Source organism: Lagenorhynchus albirostris, chromosome 3 (genome assembly GCF_949774975.1).
Source record: "Lagenorhynchus albirostris chromosome 3, mLagAlb1.1, whole genome shotgun sequence".
NCBI lineage: Eukaryota > Metazoa > Chordata > Mammalia > Artiodactyla > Delphinidae > Lagenorhynchus > Lagenorhynchus albirostris.
Genome location: NC_083097.1, coordinates 39,946,900 through 39,968,926, shown reverse-complemented (window position 1 = coordinate 39,968,926; position 22,027 = coordinate 39,946,900). Strand labels below are relative to the sequence as shown.

At 37.2% G+C, this 22,027-nt stretch overlaps 1 long non-coding RNA gene across 2 annotated transcripts in view; it reads left to right on the top strand.

Moving 5' to 3' along the window:
- The window catches only part of LOC132516808 (uncharacterized), a 196,967-nt gene that overhangs the window by 147,987 nt on the left and 26,953 nt on the right, over positions 1-22,027 (top strand). Inside the window, exon 4 of one of the 2 annotated variants that reach the window (XR_009539471.1) lies at positions 13,922-13,999. The exons of the other annotated variant lie outside the window; for it this stretch is intronic. This is a non-coding gene — a long non-coding RNA (uncharacterized LOC132516808). Of the gene's footprint in view, positions 1-13,921; positions 14,000-22,027 lie in introns of those variants that run through there. 2 annotated transcript variants of the gene reach the window in all.

The following is a 22,027-nucleotide window of genomic DNA, read 5'->3' as shown; positions in this document are numbered from 1 at the left end:
TGTATTTGCACATATCAGTCGTATCAGTTTAGAAGGTGTTTCTCTCGTTTGGAACATGCCAATTATTTTCACCAGCTGGCATATTTGTAAATCTTTAATTTTTATTAATATAAGTGTTGGTTCCTTAAGTGAGTCTGCAGGAGTTTTGTTTCTTTTTTAAAAAAGTGAATCAGATGCAAACTATTATATATAGAATGGATAAACGACAAGGTCCTACTGTATAGCCCAGGGAACTATATTCAATATCCTGTGATAAAACGTAGTGAACAAGAATATGAAAAGAATGTATATATATATATATATATATGTATATATATATATGTATATATATATATATGTATATATATATGTATATATATATATATGTATAACTGAATCGCTTTGCTGTACAGCAGAAATGAACACAACATTGTAAATCAACTATACTTCAATAAAAAAGTTGAATTTACATATAAAAATGAATTATTCCCATTAAGATATCTTCCTCTTTATTTTAGTGCAGTGAAGTCTTGGTGAAGTTCAGATAATGAAAAGAGAAATGATTTATTCCAGTTCAAGTACTTTAACTAGTGGTATACTCTGTGAGAATGAAACTAGCAGTACGCGGCAGCCCTTGCGCATCTGAGCAGCCCCGTAACCTGCACTCTGCTTCTTTCACTATCACGATCAGCATGACAAAGGAGTAAGACTTTTGTATACTTTAAAGTTAGCGTGAAACATACTAGATCACATGAGAATAAACATACTTAATCACACTAGAATAAGATGTTTTCTCTCTTTTTAGTTTATCTAATACATTTTTGGTGGAACTGGTTACAGGAGCATAATATCAGATGTAAGAGTCATCCATAAAGTAAGTGAACTCTGTAGAAGCAGAAGTATGCAATTCTTTTTTTTTTTTTGTAAAAAGAGCTGTTTTATATTAATGACTTTAAATCCTTACTAAATTAGAACTATAGAGAGTGGAGTGCTGCAAGTTAGCTGCTCGTCTACAGAAAGATACCAATTCTAAGCTAATTAAAGAAGCTTTTCAATTTAGGTTCAGTGAATACATTTAAAAGTTACATCATATTTATCAAGTGAACATAATTTAATATGATAATTCAAAGAGAACTAGTTGAAAAGAAACTATTGTAGTAATCAGCTGGGAGGCATATTTTAGAAAGGCAGTTTAAAAAGTTAATTTATCTTGATTTTATGAGAAAATGATTCTTGTGTTTAAGAGTTGATCATTATTGTGAAAAGGCTTCCTCAAGCTTTTGCACATTTAGAAAAGATTGATGAGTATAAGACAAAAATTATGTGTTTTTATTGTAGTTAAAGGGAAAATTTGTGCATGTTTCTGATATAATTTTGCAGCTGTAGCTTGCTTCAAAATCAGGAGTTCAGCACATACATTTTGAGAACTAGGATTCATTATTGTGCTATAAACTGATGTGGCAACCTTTTAAAAATAAAACATACAAAATGTTTTAAAATTCTTCTCTCTGTCTTTAAGTAGGTTATAATATCTGTATGAAGATTTCATTCCTGGTGCCCTAAAAATCATCATTATTTTTCATATATTTGTGTCTCTTACATTGTGAATTGTAGCTTTAGACTTTTTTAGTGAAAATATTTTATCTCTCAGTTTTTTATGACCTGGAAATTTGTATTTAAACTTAATTATTTAGAGGATTTTCACGAAAGTGTTACCCTCTTGGAGACAATAGTTTAGAGAAAATGCCATGAGTATATTTTCCTTGCTGTGTGGTAGTAACTCATCAAGAAATTGTTAAAACTGTAGCTATGTCTCCATTAAACCCTGAGATTAAAAAAAAAACCATGAGATTAAATGTGATCTATGGACTGTGAATCATTTCTCCCTTATTTACATTATAACTCAATATTCACTTGCTTCATTTTTCTTTCTCCATTCAATTATTGATACATAATTTTCCAAGATATACAAATTTAAAGTTGTGACATCATTGTCTAACTGAACTCCCTCATTTCCACATCAAGTAAGTTGTTCTTAGTCTTATCTTTAGCTTCGTGGGGGCTGCATCTATTTTTTTTTTAACATCTTTATTGGAGTATAATTGCTTTACAATGTTGTGTTAGCTTCTGCTGTATAACAAAGTGAATCAGCTATACGTATACATATACATATAGCCCTCCTGCGTCTCCCTCCCACCCTCCCTATCCCACCCCTCTAGGTGGTCACAAAGCACTGAGCTGATCTCCCTGCACCATGCAGCTGCCCCCCACTAGCTATCTGTTTTACATCTGGTAGTATATATATGTCCATGCCACTCTCTCACTTCGTCCCAGCTTACCCCTCCCCGTGTCCTCAAGTGCATTCTCTACATCTGCATCTTTATTCCTGTCCTGCCCCTTGGTTCATCAGAACCATTTTTTTTTTTAGATTCCATATATATTGTTGTTTATCTTTGCTTCTTCTGCTGCATTTAGCATCAAGTTTTGTGTATAGTAGGTTCTCAATAAATATAATTGAACAAAGGAAATTTAAATGTTTGCTTAATTTAATACTTTAGGTTATTGAGTTGGGAGAATTACTATTGGTTTGATTAGTAACTATGTTAGAATGTGTTGCCCAGCATATAATATTCTTTCTTCCATCCATTCAAAGAAAAAGATTCAGTGGTCACTTCTTATGAGCCGGGAACTGTCCTAGGTCCTGAGAATAGAGTCGTAAGGGGAAAAAAAAATATGGTCATTGCTCTGAGGAACTTGGTAATCTGGTGGGAAACGGTAGAAATAATAAGTTATAATAGTAGAAGATAATTTTTGAACATTTATTATGTGCCAGGCACTGTACTAAGTACTCTTCATACATTATTTCATTTTACTCTTAAACTTAATAGTTCCATTCATTTATTTAACAAATACTTTTTTATTATTTTGTGCTAGGCACTATTTTCCATCGTGTTTTAGAAAAAAATATATAGCATAAAAGAGTCTAGGGCAAAACGGTAAGGAAAAGTGATCTTTTTTTAACAGAAGAATTGGGGAAGATGTCTCTGGGGAGGTCATATACCAGCAGGAGTGAGAGAGTGACCCTTGAGTAGATTTGGAGGTAGAGTATTCCAGAAAGAGGAACAAGAAGTGCTACCATACTGAGGTGGAAATGAGCTTGTTTTGCTCCAGAAACTGAGAGAATGCATATGAAGCTCCAGTGGATCATTTGGGGGCAGGGTTTGGGTTAGGGGGTGGAGAGAGTGATAAAGTGTAAGGCTGGAGATATTGTCAAGGACCGATAAGGTAGGGTCTTGTAGATGATAACAAGATGTTTGTATTTTATTTCAGATATGATAGGAAGCCCTTGGAGATTTTGATCTGGGGAGTATTGTGATCTCAAAAGCCTTCTCTGGCTAACTCCCCTTTCCAGTATCCCATATGCCTTAGTTTGTCCAGACGTGCACTCCTTCACCCCATTATTTTTTCTTGTCTTTCTCTTACTTACAGTAAAATAAAGAGATATATGCATATGTTTATAAACTGGAAAGGATTCACTGATTTCATCTAGTATTCACTTAAGCCATCTGAAAAGAAAGAATTTTTTTGTGTTTTGAAAGGTCTCCAGTTATGAAATGAATTACCTACCACTCTCATGTCAAAGACAGATTTTATTTTTCTATCTTGAGAGACTGTGTCAAGGATTCCTGATTCTAAATGGTATTAGTGTCGTAGTTCATAAAAATCAATGGAAAACTCATTCTTTACTTGTCTAGGGAGACCAAGCTCTTCTCCTTTAAGTCACCATGAGTTTTCAGATATCCTCCTGCTGTGTGGCCGAAATAATGACCCTGAAGCAGAGTTCCAAAGCCAAACATTTGCCCAGAAGTAGTCAGAGAAGGAGTGAGAGCCTTACTTTGAGAAGAATTGAAGAGAAAGTAGAAAATCAAAAGTAATGACAAAGAATTAAGAGGAAATGAAGCAGAGGTCTCAATTAAGGGTAGCCAGAAGGTGGGAGAAGGCAGAGCCCAAGAGGAGAGCAAAATGAGACAGGAAGCAAGCTAAATGCTGACAACAAGAATTGCAAAAGAAATGTGTATCGGAAAGAGGATTTTTTTCCTGAAAAGATGAAAATCAAAACCACAGAACACTTAATCATTGATAATGGAAACACTAAGGTCATGAACAGAAAGGAAAATTTACTGACAAAAGATTTCATTATAAACTGCAAGGAACTGGGTAATCAATGAGTAAACGTATAAGGAAATCATAATAAAACTGGTCAGAATATTTGCAAAAGTAAAATTGAGATTTCAAGCTGCCTCCATTCATAAATGGAGGCAGCTCCCACTAATTATCCTTCAGTTCTCATATTTCATCTGTTTTGAGTGTTTATGTTTCACCTTGTATTCTTCAAAGGTGAATTTTATATCCACCTTTGCAATGTGAAATATCCTCATTTGTTTAATGTGTTCTTATCTCTTTGAATCATATAAGCTCTGATTCAATTAGGTAGATGGTGACTCCTGGGTTGCCTTCAGATTTATGGAGACATATTTATCATTTTTAAAACAAATCAGATAAAGAGAAGTCTGCTCAATGAAATACAGTAATTTATCATTTTCAGGAGAGGGAAATTTGTTTGTTATTTTATTACTGCTGTGATTCCAAATTATCTTACAGGTGTTTTAGAAATCTGTCTAGATCTGATAAGTTCTTTCTGTTTGGAATAAATTGATTCTCTCCTCCCAGAGAGGATAACTGTGCCATATGCTCTGACTGATCTCAGAGATCAGTAAACCCTGGGAATATGAATGTGAAATACAATGGGCTATTGAATTTAGAGGAAGTAGAAGCGTCCTCGAAGGAGATAGTTTTTTAATGAGCAGATGATTATTAGTTATTATTTTAGACCTTTGGGCTAATCCTAGAGGAGGCTATTAGCAGGTAATGGATTAACTCATATTAATAGTTTCTTTAACATGAAAGAAGAAAAATTGCCTATGGTAGATCAACTGTTGTCAAATCTCTATGTAGTACATGAAATGCTCTTGAAAGAGACTGAAGGCCATAAACTTTCTTTTGATTAAATGTGAAAGACTCTGAGTTTCTTTTCTCTTAATTGGAAGCACACTCTTAGATCTGCAAATGAAAATTTAGAGCTGAAAAGATGTGGCTGATGAAGAAACTAAAGCTCTGGGAGAGTGAGTGGCCTGTCTGAAGTCTTATACCTCATTGATGTTACTCTGGAGTGAAAACTTGGGTCTCTGAAATATATTCTGTGTTTTTACTGTTTGATCCTTGATTATCTTTTTATCTTTTCATTCATACCTTAGCCTATTGAACTGAGTGTCATCATGCTTTCCTTGTGCCAATGTGAAAATGAACTTCCAGTGTTACATGAAAAGAACAATAGCGAGTATCAGGGAAGAGAGGTATAAGGAGATTAGAGAGGTCTGCAGATTGGTTGATGCTATTAAATACTTTTAAAAAATGAAAGTGTGGTAGACACATAGCAATATGTGTTTATTCCCTTTGCTTTTCAAATAGAAAAATATCTCCAGCAATCAAAAAACAGTTGACAGGCAGTTGCTGGCAAGCTCACTGAACACTTAAGAATCTTCTTTGTATTTATTTTTCAGGATTCTTGAATAATCATGCATAGTAATTGACTCTCTTAAATCCATCCTGTCCCCTATTTACATGAACATTTATTTCTAGATATTAGCATTACAGTTGTTTGCCTGTTTCCCGGATGTAACTGTGTCACTGAAGGCCCTCTTTGGAAAGCTAAGCTAAGCCATCACGACCCATCTGGGGAGGTACAAAAGAGGACAATACTACAGCAGTCCAGTGTTGCTTAAAGAAGCCAGAACAGTAGAAGCTCAAGGGATTGTGCCCAGAGCATAGCATGGGCTCTGTGTTTAACCCCACAGCTCATTATTGGACAGACACCCCCTGACTGTGAGCAATTTTTGTTCCTTGAGGCCTGCTGATACTGGCTATGGTTCTGTCATTGATTTGAACATAATCTGCGTGTTGCATCTTTATTGGATTGCCATGATTCATTTAAAAGGAAATGTTTTTCATCCTTGCTGACTGGCTTTCACGGTGAGGTGTGGTGGCTAGGGGGTTGGTGAGCAACCTAGAAAAAAAATACTTTCAATGTTGCTCTTGAGTTTATGGCTGGAAGGGAGAACAGCTAAAACACATTAGTCCTTTCGCTATTCAGAGGTTTGACTGCTTTAGCTAGGGGGCCTGGATTCATGATCCATTTTCTGTTTCCTGTCCAGCATCTATTTGATGCAATATGCTCCGTGTCTCTTTTCATTAACTAAGACCTATATGATGTCAATTGAGAAAAACAGTAGCTGATGTTATAAAGTACACACTGTGGCATGACAAAGATCTGTTATAAAGGCCTTTTACTTTGTTCCATTGTATATTTTGCTATTGTGTTTTATGCCTGCAGCTTGGGCATATTGAGAGAACATATTTCAGCTGGGCCCTGCTGGGTTTCTTTAACTTGCCTTTGAAATGCTAGATAAAAGTGAGCTCCAGCCATGGCAGACTTCTGACATCAACAAATGTGGGACAAGTACCCCACCGAGGCACATAACAGTCATGCAAACACTCTGCTTGAGACCAAACCTGCAAATGGAGGCATAATCTGCTCTGAGGGTAAGTGAGGTTTGGATTAACTTTAGTGTCACAGATAAAGCACCCTTGATGATGACTGTAAGTTATATCCTGCAACGAAGTGTGAGGAGCCGCCATATTAGAGGGCCCCCAGCAGATTTGGTTCAGAAATGGGAAAGGTGACACAGTGTGCTTAAGAAAAAAGGAGGAATATGAAGCTTGATTGGTAACTCAAGTCAAAATGGATATGGAGTTCAAAGACTCAGAAACCCAGTACTGTTTCACCTTTCTAGTGCTCTTTAAGACCAGATAATACTTTATCCCATAGTCCCTTGGACAGTTTGAGATGAAGTTTAGTGCTTTGTATCTTATTAATGGGAGAGATGATAGGAAGCCTCACATTATAGCTGTAATCTCCACGATGCTCACAAAACAAAATTAGAACCCGGCAAGTGGTTTGAGGGAAGTTACAGAGCTGGAAAAAGATCCCAGCTTTAATGAGCCACACTAATTGAAGGAACTCTGATTTGTGTTGCTTTTAGTAATTGTATTTTAATTACTAAATTAATTGATAAGTACTATAAATGGATTAGAAATGCATTATCCACAGTAGCATGCATAAAGAAAATGACTACTATAAAAGGTACACACATTAAATTTATATTACAAATACAGAAAGTTCAAAGACAGCATAATAAGCAATTACTTATCAAGGACCAACAATTGGCATCACTACTTAAGAACATGAATGCATTTTAAAGCCGAGTAATTTACAATATTAACTTAACCTGATTCGCATTTTTTTCGCAATTTTTGGAGGGGTGTAGAAAGTTTTTCTAAATGTCAAAAAAAAATTTTTTAAGGAAAATCTGGATATTCCTTAATATTGATAAGAACAATAAGCTCCTGACAAATTGTAGCCAATGTGTACTAACAACTCAAATTTCACGACTGCTCAACAGCTGCTTCCATATTATACAATTCATTCAAAATCCCTTTAGGGGAGGGTCACTTAATCCCCTTAGTGTTGGATCTATAGATCATTGTGTTTAAATATGTGGGTCTATTGTTAGCAAAAACTACACAAAAATACTTTAAACATCATTCGAAGGGTGAAAATTTTTGGCATCTGTCTCAATCATGATGTCTTTAGTAAGAAGTCATTCTAAACTCTACATTGTTTGTAAAACTAGTCCACGAATGAAGATTTAAAAACCGTTAGTTGTCTCATTTCTGTGGAAACCGGCAGTAATATACACTGATTGCTGAACTCGGGGAAAGTAAAATCAGAAGGTACCATTGTGAAGAAGACACCTCTATAAACTATAAAGATAAATTAGCTGCCTGAAGTAACTGTTTTTTGTTAGGTTTATTATCCGTGTAAAGTAACTTTCTGTACATAAAGCCCAGCTCATAGGCAATGAGGTACTAAAAAGATACTTGCTCTTTTCCCAGAAAATGCTTCTATTAAGGTGTATGTTTCTATTTGTATGAGTAAAATAGTGCCAAACTGATAGTTTCTAAAAATTGCAGATACCAGTAATGGTCTACTATATCACTGGTCCAGGGGTATAGCATCAGTATGGCTATTCTTCTGTGAATACCTTTGAAACTGACTTGAGGCTGGCTGTTAAAGGGGATACTCTCCTGAGTTCATTGGCAGCAAGAGGTCCAAATGGTGGGAAAAACAAAATGAAACTGAAATAATCAGAAAGTAAACATCTAACCAGTTCGTTTAAGGTCAACTACATCAAAATTTAAACAATCTTTATAGATAATTTATTTTAGTTTCCTTAATAGGGAAGAAATTAAAGGGACAGAGCTAGGGATTCTCAGAAATCACATTTCTAAACCTTGGTTATAGAAACATCATTGTTATTATTTAAGTGACTCTATTCTTAATTATTTATGACATTGTGTGTAGGAAACATGGTGTATTTTTATTTGAAAGTAGACACTTAAACATTAAGGCTTCTCAGAATTTTGTGGTAGAAAATTCTACATGGGTAACTAATAAAGCCCATGGCTCTTAAGTAGAGTTCATTACCTATTGTCTGGTTACCCAGGGGTGGCCTCTTGGTTGTCTATGAACCCCTAAAATCATGTGTAAAACTTTTTGCATGTGTACATTTGTCTAGAATGGGGGTGTACAAGTTTCAACAATTCCTCAAGACTTCTGTACCTGGCAGGTAAAACTGCACAGCTGTCACAGATTTTAAAGGCTGGTTCATGAAACCCTGGGGATCCTTAAGACCCTCCTAAGGAGTCCAAAGTTCAAAACTGTTTATGTAATAATGCTAAGTCATTATTTGCCTTTCACTGTGGCATGGTGCAAGTTTGAGGGTGGGTAAAACTGATGGCCCCTTAGCACAAAATCAAACCACTTACATGAAATTATACTGTAGTCTGTGTATTTTTCACGGCCATGCACTCACAGTTTAAAAAAAAAAGCTAATTCAACTTACAGATGATGAAGCATAAAAGTTAATTTTATTCAATCTTGACCACTGAGTATATGTCTTCTGAATATTCTGGGCGATAAAATGAGAAGAAGGTATCATTTGTGGTGATATGGAAGTATGATGGCTGTCTCAAAGAAAAACATTTGTGCAGTTATTTGAAAATAGAAAGGAGCTTAATGAGTTGCCCTTTTTCCCCCCAAAGCACCATTTTTTTTCTTTAAAGAATGGATGACAAACTTATAGTTATTCAGATTTTTGTATTTGAGACATACTTTCTGAAAAGCGAATGAAATGATCCTGTCAAAAAAAAAAAAATGACTGGAAGTATATGTAGCCAGTGATAAAATTTGAGCATATAGAAAGATGCTCAAAATCATATGTCATTGGGGAATCGCAAATTAAAACAATGAGATACTACTACACACCTATTAGAATGGTGAAAATCCAAAATACCGACAGCACCAAATTCTGGTGAACTCTCATTCATTGCTGTGGAAATGCAAGATGGTGCAGCCAGTTTGGAAGACAGGTTGGCAGATTTTTTACAAAACTAAACATACTCTTACCATATGATCCAGCAGTCATGCCTTTTAGTATTTACCCAAAGGAGTTGAAAACTTATATCCACACAAAAACCTGCACATGCATGTTTATATAAGCTTTATTCAATTGTCAAAATATGAAAGCAACCAAGATGTCCTTCAGTAGCTGAATGGATAACCTGTGGTACATCTAGATGGAATATTATTCATCACTAGAAAGAAATGACCTATGAAGCCATGAGAAGACGTGAAGGAATCTTAAATGCATATTACTAAATGAAAGAAGCCAACCTGAAAAAGCTACATACTATGTAATTCCAACCTTATGACATTCTGGAAAAGATAAAACTATGGAGACAGTAAAAAGATCAGTGTTTGTCAGGGGTTGGAGGGAGGTAGGGATAAATGGGTGAAGCACAGAAAACTTTTAGGACAGTAAAAGTATTCTGTATGATACTATAATAATAGCTACATGTCATTATACATTTGTCAAAATCCATACAAAGTACAACACCAAGAACAACCCTAATGTAAACAATGGACTTTGGGTGATAATGACGTGTCAATGTAGGTTCATCGATTTTAACGATTGTACCATTGTGGTGCAGGATGTTGATTGTGGGGGGAAGGTATGCGTGTGTGGGAGCAGGAGGTATATAGTGACTCTCTGTACTTTCTGCTCAATTCTGCTGTGAACCTAAAACTCTCCCCCAAAATAAAATCTATTAAAAATCACTTATGGGTGAAAATTCCATACAAAATGCCATACATAATAAAAAATTGCATACAAAAGATAGAATAAAGAATTTTAATGAATTAAGATGCAAAAATTCCTTGATATGGTTATAGATTCTGCATTGCAACTGATTTTTAGGAAACTACCACTTAGTGAGTTTTGTTGTAGTAGCAAAAAGAATATCCACAATTATATGAAAAATTTATTAAAATATTTTTACAACAACAGATCTGTGTGAGGTCTGATTTTCTTTATTACTTCAACCAAAATAACATACTGCAACAGATTAAATGTAAGTGCAGATGTGAGAGTCTAGCTACCTTCATATAAGACGCATGTTAAATTTGAAAAAAAAAAAGTAAAACAATGTCATTCTTTCCATTAATTTGTTTTGAAAAGTGTAGCTATTTTTCTTAAAACTGTTATTTGTTTTACATGTAAGATGTTTGTTATTGTCTTTTAAAAATAAATTAATTCTTAATGTGGTTAAATATCAGTTGGTAGAACCCACATGAACCAAAGCTCTTTGAGGTCCTCAATAGTTATTAAGAGTATAAAAGTGTCCTGAGGCCAAAACATTTGGGAACCCTGAACTGCAGTAGAGTGAGTAATGCCTCTTATATGAATCAGAGTCTGTATTTTAATCACTGGACTTCATATATCTAGATTCCTGGTTCCTCATTCTCTCAATGACTTGGACTTCTAGAAATTTAACAGTTGGTATTAGTTTGCCTAATTTAGTTATACCCACCAATGTTTTATACACTTGTTTCCCAAGCTGCCTGGAATAAGTTCTGTCCAATTGTATGGCTGTTTATTCTGCTAACTTTTTCTACCAAGAAGGTATGTGTATCCTTCTTCAAATTATGAAATCCAAAGGTTAGTGCTTTTGGAAAAGTAAATCTTATTTTTATGTCTCCAGAAGGACGATGTATCTCCTACTTGTATCTTCTACTTAGTATATAGGGTCTCTGTGCATATTATGAAGATAAATAAGCATTAATGTAAATTCAGTTGACTAGTTTATATCATGGAGCACAATATATAAGGAGACAAAATTCTACAGTTTATACAAAATGAGCACAAAATCTAAACAAGTGACTAATATGTCAGTCACAGTCAGTATTAATATGTATGTTCTGACCAAAAGTAAGGACTATTTTTAGACAAAGTACATCATGCATTCTACAGAATCATAATAAAAGATGTACATTTTTTTTCTAGCCGCCTTGATTCAATTTAATCACTCTAGAGTTAAAGGGAAAATAATTCTAATGTGAAAACTATCCATTTAAGATTTTCTCTTTATTGTTAATGAACCACAAGAGCACAGAAGGCCCAGATGAGAGTCTGAGTTCTCCTTCCTTCCTCAGAGATCCTAAATGTTTTACAGCATTTTTTCATTTGGTGACTGTGATACCATATGAGCTGTGCCTGTTAGGTCAGGTTCTTAATGAAACCAACTTTCAGTTCAAAAGCATTGAACTTTATCTACTAATCAGTCAAATTGCCCCATGTGGTCATTTAAGGTTAATGTATTTTTCCTATTTCATGCCTTTTCTGATTTCATTTTAGCTTGGAGGAAAAGTTACTCCAGCATATTGTTATTATTTTTTGTGTGTGTGAGCTTTCCTATCAACATATTCTGAAATAACTGATTGATAACTACTCAGTAGAGCATAACAGAATGTAAGTGATAGAGTTGATCTTAAGTTTCTCCTAGGCCAACACCCGTATTTTGCAGGTAAGGAAACTGATGACACGTGACTTACCCAGAGCCACAGAAATAATTAATAAGCATAGAAGGAGTAGAATCCAGGCTGAAATCTGTTTACCATTTTTATTCTAAACAGTGATTATTAGATTAGCTGTGGAAAATACTCAACATTTATTGGAAAGCATTGTTGGTAAAGATAAATTTTAGTTTTAATTAATAAACAAGTCATAGACATAGACCTAGATTTTAGAGTGACATGGAGTGTACAAGCTTATCAAAATGTAAGGGAGACACAGCTCATGGCTTGTCTTCAAATGGAGAGCACTGCATGTGATGAACTGAAATGGTGCTTGGCAATTGTTAGAAGCATTTTAAGTAAGGCTCCAAGCAGAAATAGCTGCTTCAAACTAAAAGAGCTTTAAACTGAATAGGCTTACCACTTAGCACTCCAGCGTATTAGAAGCTGCATCCTCCAGACCAAAAGCAGCCTTTAGGAGCAGAGATACAGAGAGAGAGCATAGTGCACTGTGATACAGTGCTGCATGGGTAGAACCACCGTCTTCACATGATGGAAGGTAGCAGAATCTTCCTAGAAGACAAGGCTTTGTCCTCGGTAACTGTACTTGAGTCAAGTGCGTGAGAACTAATTAAGACGTAAAAATAAGAGTTCTCAAGTAAGAAGTGAGCATCCTTATGCAGCCGGACCTCATGGGACAACAGTAGTACTGGAGCCACAGAAGAGTATTCTGGAAGGACTGCTCTAGAGACCATTGCCTGAGCCATGTTTGTTAAGGGTTTCATCACCAGTTCCTTAATGAGGAGGAGATAGATAGTAAGAATCTACTGTGTATTTTTCCTATTCACTGTCCATAAATCTGATACCAAAGTATATAATGATCACTGTAAAGGTGGGCTTAGGTATTGTCAACTGAGCCTTCTGTTGTGAAAAACTCTTCCAGTTTTTGAGGTAGCTAGATAGTTATTGGATTGGATCAGTGGATTTGTCTGAATATTTAATCAGGATTCTGGAACTTAGAATGGGCAAAGACAGCAGCTGGGTCTGCCCATTCTGAATCATTGGCCCAAGTCCTCCTTATATGGACCCCTCCCTAGAGAATCCAATTTGTTCAGTGTTATCTCTGTGAAGCTCTGCTGCAGTGTTAATTAGTCCAGGATTCATTGTTTTGATAATTTCTTGCTTCGGCAGAATATCATGAATTGCAAGCATGCAGAAAACTTCTTTTCAGTTTGCAAAGAAACCGCTCAATGGAATCTTAGCAGAAGCTATTTGTAATAGTCCAAGAAGAACTTCCTTTTACATAACAAAGCATTATTTCCAAGATTTAATTTTCTCATTGCTTTTCATTTTCTGTAAAGACTGTTTGATACAAAAGGTCAAGGTATCAGCAAAACATAGACAGATTTTTGCTGAATGACATAAACCTGTCAGAATGCTGAGCTTTGATGTTCCATTAAGTGATCGATTTAGATTACTGACTTTTGGCTAAATGCTACTCAACCAGATAAGGTCAATACCTGTTAGTTCATTGGTGGAATAATTAATCAATCAATACAGGATGCTTGAAGTCAGGGAGAATTATTGCCAGGCTTGTATCTCCGGCTTTAGTCACAGAAATTATTTAAAAACATCCTTTGCAGCATTAACCCCCTCGGTGCAGGGTTTATTGTAACATTTTGTATTCAGGGAAAAGGAAGAAAAAAATTCCAGTGAGCAATACTTCTTGTAACCTTGAGGTCCCCAGAACGAAAAGCCTCTAACAAGCTGAGAGCACCATCATTAGTTCTTCCTTTCACATCGTCGCACTCTGCTCGTAAAATAATTACATGCAATTTTTCTATTTTACAGTTGGACCACATGACTCCCTGTTCTTTTGCACAGCGACTCACCACTCCCCCAGACTGCCTGGTTGAAGGCTGGAACTGCCCACCTTTAAACATCTCAGCTGGAGGCTTTTATGGTGGCTGGTTACAATATTTCCTAAGAGCTAAAAAATAATCCATCTGCTTCATAGAAAAATTCTGTCTCCTCACTATTTACTCTTTCCAATGCAACCAAAATTTTTCTTCTTAGAATTGCATTAGGCCAGGATTCTTTGTATTTTTCAAAGTTGCAAAAGTTGCAGTTTCCTTGAACTTGTACGTTTGGGACAATTCATAATACTTCTTGCTAGAGGCTAATTACTGACTGGTTCTAATTATTTGCTGGTTCTTATTCTGTGGGATCAAAGCATCTTTTCTGTATAATTAACAAACTACTATTAATTTTTTGCAGAACTAACGATAATGCTTTTATTCATTTCAGTAATTATTACATGTTTAGTATGACCCAGGCATAGTAACAATCTTTGCTATCAAGGAATTGAGACATTTAATCAAGATTTTGGTCTTTTCTGGTTTTCATATCACTTCTACGTCTCTTCCTCTATTTAATGCTTTCACACCCTGTGAAGTGAGTCAGAGAAGGATTATTATTGCAATGTGTCAGTTAGGAGAAACTAAATCATGTAAGGCTTATTTCTTTCAAAGGTCACTCATTTAGCAAATAACTTGGAAACAGAATACAGAATTTCTAGGTCTTCAGAATCTAGCTTGAACAGTAATCAAGACAGTATGGTACTGACACAAAAACAGAAATATAGGTCAATGGAACAGGATAGAAAGCCCAGAGATAAACCCACCCACATATGGTCACCTTATCTTTGACAAAGGAGGCAAGAATATACAGTGGAGAAAAGACAGCCTCTTCAATAAGTGGTGCTGGGAAAACTGGACAGCTACATGTAAAAGAATGAAATTAGAACACTCCCTAACACCATACACAAAAATAAACTCAAAATGGATTAAAGACCTAAGTGTAAGGCCAGACACTAGGCAGAACACTCTATGAAATAAATCACAGCAAGATCCTTTTTGACCTATCTCCTAGAGAAATGGACATAAAAACAAAAATAAACAAATGGGACCTAATGAAACTTAAAAGCTTTTGCAAAGCAAAGGAAACCATAAACAAGACAAAAAGACAACCCTCAGAATGGGAGAAAATATTTTCAAACAAAGCAATTGACAAAGGATTAATCTCCAAAATATACAAGCAGCTCATGCAGCTCAATATCAAAAAACCAAACAACCCAATCCAAAAATGGGCAGAAGACCTAAATAGACATTTCTGCAAAGAAGATATACAGATTGCCAACAAACACATGAAAGGATGCTCAACATCACTAATCATTAGAGAAATGCAAATCAAAACTACAACAAGGTATCACCTCATACCAGTCAGAATGGCCATCATCAAAAAATCTACAAACAATAAATGCTGGAGAGGGTGTGGAGAAAAGGGAACACTCTTGCACTGTTGATGTGAATGTAAATTGATAGAGCCACTATGGAGAACAGTATGGAGTTTCCTTAAAAAGCTACAAATAGAACTACCATATGACCCAGCAATCCCACCACTGGGCATATACCCTGAGAAAACCATAATTCAAAAAGAGTCATGTACCACAATGTTCATTGCAGCTCTATTTACAATAGCCAGGACACAAAAGCAACCTGAGTGTCCATCAACAGATGAATGGATAAAGAAGATGTGGTGTATATATACAATGGAATATTACTCAGCCATAAAAAGAAATGAAACTGAGTTATTTCTAGTGAGGTGGATGGACCTAGAGACTGTCATACAGAGTGCAGTAAGTCAGAAAGAGAAAAACAAATACCGTATGCTAATATATATATATGGAATCTAAAAAAAAAAAAAAAGATTCTGAAGTACCTAGGGGCAGGACAGGAGTAAAGATGCAGATATAGAGAATGGACTTAAGGACATGGGGAGGGGGAAGGGTAAACTGGGACGAGGTGAGAGAGTGGCATGGACATATATACACTACCAAATGTAAAATAGATAGCTAGTGGGAAGCAGCCACATAGCACAGGGAGATCAGCTCGGTGCTTTGTGACCACCTAGAGGGGTGGGATAGGGAGGGTGGGAGGGAGACGCAAGAGGGAGGGGATGAGGGGATATGGGGATATATAGATATGTATAGGTGATCTACTTTGTTATAAAGCAGAAACTAACACACCATCGTAAAGCAATCATACTCCAATAAGAATGTTAAAAAAATAAATAAAATGTTAGGTAGGAAAAAATAAAAGAATCTAGCTTAAAACTACTGACAAGTTTTGCTCGGGTGATATATACAATACCCCTAAAATGGTATAGCATGTCAGTCTTTGTCAGCTATTAGATCCCTTTGTGGGAAATCACTCTTTGTTCCCATAAAAACACAGGAAGTAGAGAAAAAGAAAAGAAGAAAAATTAAGTTAAAACATTATTACCCATCCTCAATAACCATACTCAGCTGAGCTCTGCCTGGGTGAGCTGTGAACACTGGTGCCTGCACTCTGTCCACTTCCACACACCCAGATCACCCACATCAAGAGCAACCACAAGCAGTACTAAAGGGCCTCCTCAAATGAGGTGACAATATCAGCTTTAGAGTTGCGGTAGGAGTGGGAATTGAGTCTCTCAGAGCCACCAGTAGGCTAATGAGAGAAGTGACATCACGACACGCCCGGCCCGTGGCTGGGGAAGCACTGTATGCAGGTGGGTGTACTAGGAAACAGGTGTGCTTGCTCTTCTCCAGAGCGTTGGGTGGGATTATATAGGAGCAGGGTGTGCCCCACTGAGCTGGACTCCTCAGGAAGGGCTGGAATTTCCATCTCCATGCCTCCGCACGTGCTTTTCTAATAGCTAGGTGAATTGTGACCCCTGAGGGGTGGTGCTTCGTTACGGTGCTTAATCTGGAACACGTGTTTTAGGTTGATTTCTCTGGAGGTGATCTTGACTCTGCTATTCCTGCCATTCCTAGGTGGGGTCTGTAGTGTTTTCTTTGTCAGGGTGTTCTGTGTCAAATCAGTACTGCAGATGTAACCGTGCAATTTCTGGGCCTTAAGAGCATGGCAGTTTCCACTAGCTGACATTCAGAGCACTCCCTCTGGAGGTCCTACAATGACAGGTAAGAAGCCAGACCACCCTGAGACCACCGTGCTGGAGAGGCCAAAATTAGGTATTTTGGTTGATGGTTCCAGCTGAGTGCAGCCTTTTAGCCATTCTTGCTGAGTCATCTAGCATGAAAGTGAAACAGTCCTGTACACTATAGAGCCGGCAGTCCACCAATTGACTATACTACCGCCTGTCCTCAGTCAGTGCCGAACAGAAGAATCACCCAACGGGGTCTGCTTGAATTCTTGATTTACAAAATTGTGAGTGAAATAAAATGGGTGTCATTTCAAGCCACTATATTTTAGGGTAGCTGTTACACAGTGACGGGTAACTCATAGATGGTTATGAAAGGAAGTACTGGTGGGAGAGTGGGGAAGTGGGACAGGAAGAGGAAGGAGTTAATATATAGACTCCATTAACAGGCAGGTGCTGTGGGTAAGTCAGCCTCTGTTCCCCTGGGACCTCTGGATGCCAAGTGGAATGCAGCTCAGGGTTGAGGGCTGTTGCTGGGCTAAGACTCAGCATTCCAGCCTGTTCTACTCACAGGCCTAATGTGCTCCTGAGCCTAGAGAAAGCCTTCAGACAAGAGTCCAGTGGGTGCAGCAAGAAGCAGAGGGTTTGCTGAGTACCAAGGGGAAGGGTGGGACTGGCCGAGTCTTCTACAGCACGTATGGTCTTCAAAAGCAGTTTTAGGGAAAGGATACCCCTGTTGCTTCTTGAGCCTGATTTTTCTGCCAAATATAGAAATGATTGCAGGCGTATAATCATTTTTATTCCCCACTCCTAGGGACTTAATTACTCAAGGCCCAACTCAGATAGCTTATATCCCTAGATACTTTCTTTGACCTCTCTAAGCAAAATTAGTCCATGTAATCCATGATATTCTAAAATGTGTCTAAAGCACTGAGTGTCTTATCACATGTTGCCATAGTTTAGTGTCAGTCTGCCTATCCCCTGACCCCCTCCTCTTTATCCAAACCCCAGTAGGGAAATAGACTGACCATGTCTTATAGACTTTTTTAATTTACGTACTGGAGCCTAACCTAAGGCTTGAGAAGTGACACACAAGATGCCTGAGGCTTGTTTACCGTATTATTGAAATAAATTTTTCAGTTGTCTTATATCTTTTCAAAATGCTTATATCTTATCAAAAAGAAGGCAGGATATTTCCTATACATTCTAATTTAAGCATGTTTCTAATAAAAACCCACTGCATTGAGTGGACCATATTTGTTTGACAGATGTATTCTAGTGAACGAGACACACAGTTAGCAACAAAAGTAAAAACAAATATTCTCCAAGGTTCTTGGTGGTCTGCCAGTTCTCATGAGGTGTTTGGTGAAATAATAGTGATCAAAACATTGCAGGGTAGGTTAGATCCAAGGAAAATGTGCTCTAGGCTTCTCCACAGAAAGTTCTTTTTGGCATATCTCTAAATATTTTTGAATTATTATTTCAGGTAATATATGCATCAAGAAAGTATTATTTGAAAGACCACTAATGTATTCCTTGAGAGATTCCAAACTCCTATTAAAAAACAAGAAAAAAATTCGTATACTGTCAACATGTTGGTAGTCATTTCTCACTCTTTGGTATATAAATAAGGCCATTTTGATTGGGTTATTCTTGCAACACGGAAAATAAAGTCATAAAAGCCAAGGAGAGGGCCTTGGCTCTTTATTAATTTGTGATTAGGATTCCACAAGTATCACGGCTCAAAGCAGCGTGCCTGTGACTCCTCAGTACCCTAAGCTGCGTAGTACTAAACTTTCCAACATGGGACCATCTGAAAGCAGTCTTCTTTTTTTTGTCCCATTATTAATATACCTACTTTCAAAAGACAGAGAAAAATAACTCTTCCTCATCCCTCCATTCACCTGACAAACTGATGCAAAGTCCCAATAGGCAGCGTTCACACAATGTCCTGGAGATTCCTCCAGTCTCCTCTGTGTGTCTCAGCGTGTCCATTTCTCACCCTCGTGCCGTGGCTCAGCCTGCCTCCTTGCCTAGATTTCCTTCTTCCAATTCAGCTGCTGATTTTTGTTCACTAATAGTCATTTCAGGCACCATCTGGTGCAGAAGCTGGATACAGTGAGATGATATGCCTCAGTGTTTTCATAATATCCTTGTATAACTTTGTACTTACCACATTTCTTACAGATTTTTTTTACATTCTGTAAAATTCACCCATTGTAAGTATATAGTTCAATGATTTTAGTAGATTATATAGAGTTGTACAACTCTCACCATCACCCAGTTTAGAACATTTCTATCACCCCATAAAGTTTCTTTGTCTCATCTGTCAGTTTCTGCTCCCGCATCCAGGCCTAGATTGATCTCTTTCTGTCTCCATAGATTTGACTTTTTCCCCCCCTGCATTTCATATACATGAAACCATACAATATGAAGCCTTTTTCATCTGTCTTCTTTCACTTAGCATTTTTTGCATGTTCACTCATACTCTAGTAAGTATCAGTAATCTATTCCTTTTTATTGTTGTAGAGTGTCCCATTGTATAAATATACCACATTTTGTTTATAAATTCACCAGATGGTGGACATTTGATTTCACTTTGGGGCTACTGTGAAAATGCTGCTATGAATGTTCACATAAAATCTTTGGGTGGATACCTAGGAGTGGAAGTGTTGAATTGTGTGGTAAATTTATATTTAACTTTGTAAGAAACTGTCAAACTATTTTGCACAGTGGCTGTATCATTTTACATTCCCACAAACAAGGCAGGAGGGTTCCAGTTTCTTTGTATCCTGGACATTTGCTATTGTTTGTCTTTTCAGTATAACCATCCTAATGGGTGTGAAGTGGTCTCTCATTGTGTTTTAAATATGCATTTCCCTAATGACTAATGTTGTTGAACATGATTTTAATGTTCTTCTTAGGCATTCTTGGTAAAATGGCTGTTTATATCATTTGCTCATTTTTTGAGTTACTTGTCTTGAGTTATTTATCTTGAGGTTGTCTTATTATAGAATTGCAAGGATTCTTTATATATTCCAAATACAAATTATTCATCAGATATATAATTTGAAATATTTTTCCCCAGTCTGTGGATTATCTTTTTATTATCTTTATTAAAAAATTAATTAATTATTTACTTTTGGCTGTGTTGGTTCTTTGTTGCTGCCCAGGGGCTTTCTCTAGTTGTGGCGAGCGGGGGTAAATCTTTGTTGTGGTTCACAGGCTTCTCATTGCAGTGGCTTCTCTTGTTGTGGAGCACGGGCTCTAGGTGCACGGGCTTCAGTAGTTGTGGTGAGTGGGCTCCATAGATGTAGCTCACGGGCTTAGTTGCTCTGTGGCATGTGGGCTCTTCCTAGACCAGGGCTCAAACCCTAGTCCCCTGCATTGGCAGGCAGATTCTTAACCACTGCACCAGCAGGGAAGTCCTTATTTTCTTTATGGTGTCTTTTGAAGCATTAAAATTTAATCACATTGTTTAAAAGAAAAAAGTTGTTTCATAAGTCAATCATTCCTGCTAATATTGGGTTGGCCAGAAAGTTTGGAATGTTCCATAACATCTTACGGAAAAACCTGAATGAACTCTTTGGCCAACCCAATATTTTTGAGACCAGAAGCTGGGCACATGTATTGGTATGTCTGCCTGCTTGCGCAATGCTCATGAAGAATTATTGAGGACCCACTTGGGTTAAGCACCATTCCAAGTTCTTTGAATGGATTAATCCCTTATTCCTTACAGGAGTCCTATGATATAGATACTATTAAAACTAAAGTTCAGTAAAGCAACTTACTCCCAAGGTCACATGGGGAAAGTAGGAAGACGGGGGTTCTGACTCTGGCCCAGGCCCTGGATCCCCATGCTGCTCTGCCCTTAATTAGTATATTTCCCTGGAGATCATTAGAATCAGAGCATGAAAATATGTACTTTTCTGCTTATTTACTAATGATTTTTTTTATATTATCATATAGTCTTCAGACTCAAAAAAATAAAATAAAATTTCAGTCTTGTGGGAATTAGAACCAGAAATTGAATTACCACTAAATTCAAAGTGATGAGTAAGTACAAGGACCTGTTTGGTCACCAGGGTTTCAGCTTTCAGATCATTTTTTCTTTGTTGGCAATAACAATGTGAAATGTTGGAGCAAAGTCCTTCTCTTGGAGAGCAGCAGTCATGGGTAAATGAACCTGGCTAAATGGCTCTCTGATTCCTCATGAAGTGATTGAACCTGTTCCATAGTATGATTTTGAGAAATAAGTAACAGATGTTAATAAAAATGTATCATGCTTAATAAATATCAGCTGTAAAATATGATTAATAGTACGTTATTATCAGGTAAGGATTAAATTAGATGGTTTATGTAAAGGGGTTTGGACTCCCTCTTGCGAGCGCACTGGAGTCACAACTAACTGCTGAACAGTCATCAACAGGAAGACACTGGAACTCACCAAAAAATTTACCCCACATCCAAAGACAAAGGAGAAGCCAAAATGAGATGCTAGGAGGGGCACAATCGCAATAAAATCAAATCCCATAACTGCTGGGTGGGTGATTCACAGACTGGAGAACACTTATACCACAGAAGTCCACCCACTGGAGTGAAGGTTCTGAGCCCCATGTCAGGCTTCCCAACCTGGGGGTCCGGCAACGGGAGGAGGAATTTCTAGAGAATCAGACTTTGAAGCCTAGCAGGATTTGATTGCAGGACTTTGACAGGACTGGGGGAAATAGAGACTCCACACGTGGAGGGCACACACAAAGTAGTGCACGCATCAGGACCCAGGGGAAGGAGCAGTGACCTCATAGGAGACTGAATCAGACCTACATGACAGTGTTGGAGGGTCTCCTGCAGAGGCGGGGTTGGCTGTGCCTCACTGTGGGGACAAGAACACTGGCAGCAAAAGTTCTGGGAAGTATTCCTTGGCGTGAGCCCTACCACAGTCTGCCATTAGCCCCACCAAAGAGCCCGGGAAGT